Source organism: Microtus oregoni, unplaced genomic scaffold (assembly GCF_018167655.1).
Source record: "Microtus oregoni isolate MIOR12 unplaced genomic scaffold, Mior012 000021F_ref0000039, whole genome shotgun sequence".
Taxonomy (NCBI): Eukaryota; Metazoa; Chordata; class Mammalia; order Rodentia; family Cricetidae; genus Microtus; species Microtus oregoni.
Window position 1 is genome coordinate 19,978,952 of NW_024543080.1, and position 3,594 is coordinate 19,982,545.

A 3,594-nucleotide genomic window follows, 5' to 3' on the forward strand; every position below is an offset into this window, starting at 1 on the left:
AAAGAAAAAAAGAAAGAAGGAAGGTAAAAAGGAAGGGGAGAGGGAGGGAGGGAGGGAGGGAGAGAGAGAGAGAGAGAGAGAGAAATTCCTAGCAAAGTTTAGTGTAGAGGGGCTGTAATCCCAGCACCAGGGAGGCTGAGACAGTGTCACTGGGGAAAATCAGGGTTCCCTCTGGAGGAGTCTCATTAATAAAAGAATTTAAGGACAAATTCAAATGGAAAGTCGAGGACAATCTTATTTGAGCTGAGAAACAAAAACACAGCCCAGAGTAGGCAAGCTGTAAACTCAGCAGTTGCCTAGAAGAGGAAAATGGAGAAAAGGCAGAGAAAAGGGCATGAGTTTGAGTCAGGCAGGCAAGAATGTTAGTCACACACTGTGGGGAGGAGCTCAGAGAAAGTGAAATTCCAAGTGTTAAAGAAAACATGCTTAGAAAAGAGAGAGGGGGAAAAAAAAAAAAAACCAGGGGCTAGGTAGTGGTGGCACACACTTTAATCCTAGCCCTCGGGAGGCGGAGGCAGGCAGGTGGGATCTCTGTGAGTTCAAGGCCAGCCTGGTCTACAGGGCAAATTCCAGGACAGGCCCCAAAGCTACAGAGAAACCCTGTCTCAAAACAGAAAAAAAGAAAAAGAAAAGAAAGAAAAAGGAAAGGGAAGAGAACAGAAAGAAAAGAGAAAGCGGGGCTCTGGCTGCTCTTCCAGAGAACCTGGGTTCAATTCCCACCACCCACACGGCAGCTCACAGCTGTCTGTAACTTCTGTTCCAGGGGATCTGATGCTCTCATACAGATATACCTGCACACAAAAACACCAATGTACATAAAGTAAAAATAAATACATTGTTAAAAAGAAAAGAACGAAAAGGAAGAGAAAGAAGGGGGAAAAGTTATGGCTCCCTTACAAAGCAGTATGGCTGCGGCTCTAAGGGAACTCTGGGAAAAAAAAAAAGAACATTGTCTCATTTAACAGACTAATTATTTCTCCCGTCTCTTTAGCTTAGCTTAACACAAATACACTGCTTTCCTGAGGGATAGGCTTTAGGCACTAGAATTCTGGGTCACCACCCAGGCCAGAGAGTTCATTCTCTGGACCAGAAGGAAGCATTTTTCCTTAAGGGGCCTCACTGCTTTTATGTGAGCAGGAGAATCATTGGATGTTCAAAACCAGCCTGGGATACATAGAAAATACCAGGTCAGCCTGGCTTCATAGAGAGACTGTTTGCAAAAAATCACAGCAACAACAAAAAGCAATTCCTGGTCCAAATCATCATTATTATAATAATGACATACAGTAAAGGTTATGTGTTATTCTTTGTGACATAGCCAGCAGAGAGGCTTGCCTATTGCTTATTAACAGGTCATAACCTGTGATGGATATAACCTTGCTGTTTCCTGAGTGATTATGAAGTTCCATGGATGGACCAGACCGCCTGTACTACAAGACTTCTCTTTCAGGCAGGTCTGTTAGCAGCCCCACAGTCAATGGGAAAGGAAGGCATTCACCCACAGGTCACCTGATTAGGAAGCGGCAGAGCAGTCTTGGACCCTGACAGCTTAAATGGTTTCTATGTGGGTTGCCCGACTCTTGGTGCATTGTGGTTTTATTTCCAGCTTCATATGAAACTGCTTGGAACCAGAGGGCAGGATCACTTTGAAGCATCACCCCTGTATCCATCTGCCACAGCATTGAATGCTGGAGGAGAAAAATTTCCATATTCACTTACTATAGAACAACTATTTTTTTTTTAATCTGTGACAAATAAAACAATTTGAAATCATGGTTGGCCATTTTGAGCAAAGTTCTATATTACTTGTTTGTTTCCTGACAGGGTCTCGCTATATAGCTATGGATGTCCTGAAACTCACTACATAGAACAGGCTGACCTCCAACTCACAGAGATCCACCTGCCTCTGCCTCCTTCCAGGGCTGAAGTTAAAAGCATGAGCCACCAAACTCCCAACTCCTTTTATTTATTTTTGTATTTGGATTATTATTTTATGTGTATGAATGTTTTGTTTGAATGTGTACCTAATACCACACGTGTGCCCGATATCAAAGGAGGTCAGAATTAAAATTACAGATGGCTATGACCACCCTCTGTGCATCCTGGGAATTAAAACCAGGTCCTCTCCAAGAGCAACAAATGCTCTTAACAACCCTTGAGCCATTGCTCCAAGCTCCACAACTTTGTTGTTGTTGTTTTGTTTTTTTATTAGATGCTGCATCCTGGACAAAATCAACACAAGGGAGAGAGGACTGATGTTGGCTCACAGTTTGAAGGGGTAGTTCGCCGTAGCAGGGATGTCAAGGCAGAGAAGAACTTGAGGAGGTTTGCTCACTGTATCTTCGATGGGTCAAAAAGCAGAGAGAGATGAAGGCTGGTGCTTGGTTTACTTTCTCCTTTTTATTCAGCCTGGACCCCAGTCCACATCAGTTAAATCTCCCTGGAAACACCCTCAAATACCTGCCCAGGGGTTTGTCTCCTAGGTTATTTTAGATCCTGTCAAATTTAAAGTCAAGATTAGCTATCCCAGTATAGTACCCAGCATGGTACTAACGTTAAAACCAGAGACCTTGCAGTTTAAAGATGTATACTGTGCTTATGACAAGGTGTTTTGATGCTCAAGAATCACTCCGAAATTTTCTAATGGGAGGAAGATGGGAGAAGGAGGTACAGAATGGGAGGGATGCGGATGGAGCAAGATTAGCCAAGTGGTAGTTGAAGCTGTGTGGGAGGCCTTGGAGGACATATATTACTGTGATGTTTGCCTTTATCCAAAATAAATGGTTGTGGGGATTTTAAAAATTGTGGTTTTTGACCAAATGGAGAAAGAAAGCCATGGGAACAAACAGATGTGGGGTAGCTAAATCTATGCTTGCACCCAAGCCCCCTGACTGCTCTAGGTCCAGAATCATCCTGCCCGAAACTGAGAGATTTGTCCTTGGCATTCTCTGAGGTTCCATCCAGCTCTAAATGTTAGCAGTCCTCATCTAGGGGAAAATTAAACAGAAGAAGTGTTTACCGACCACCTCTGCAGTGGCCAGCTCGATCTTAAGAGGAATTGTGGGTTTATCCATACGGGAAGAAGGAAAGGAAGGAAGGAAGGGAGGGAGGGAAGGAGGGAGGGAAGGAGGGAGGGAGGGAGGAAGGGAGGGAGGAAGGAAGGAAGGAAGGGAAATGACCATACTTGCTTCAGCAGTATCTCTGCTACAATTGAAAGAGTACAGAGAAAGTTAGCGTGGTCTCTGAGCAAGATGGCATGCAAATTTACTGTTTTCCATATGTTTAAATTATCTCTCCCATGTCTGTACTTAGTGACCTTGGTAATAGATCACATAGACCAGTCATTAAAAAAAGTGAACTTTTATCTGCTTAGAAAAAGAAAGGAAAAAAATTATGATAGATTGGAACTAGGAAAACAACTCATTTCTTATCGTCCTTCATGTCTCACGTTCCTGCTTACACTGTGTAATTCCTCATGATCTAATATTACCCTTTATTGGTCTCTTCTAAACACTGCAATATACTGATGCTTTCATCCTTTTGGTATACAAACATGTATACATTATAGCGGAGGATCCACATATGAAGAGAATA

At 43.0% G+C, this 3,594-nt stretch overlaps 1 non-coding gene across 1 annotated transcript; it reads left to right on the plus strand.

The window, feature by feature from the left end:
• Window positions 1–3,180: 3,180 nt before the first annotated feature.
• On the plus strand, window positions 3,181–3,284 carry LOC121460988. The gene has a single exon (XR_005976132.1). It is a non-coding gene; the product is annotated as a U6 spliceosomal RNA (small nuclear RNA).
• The last annotated feature ends 310 nt before the right edge of the window (window positions 3,285–3,594 follow it).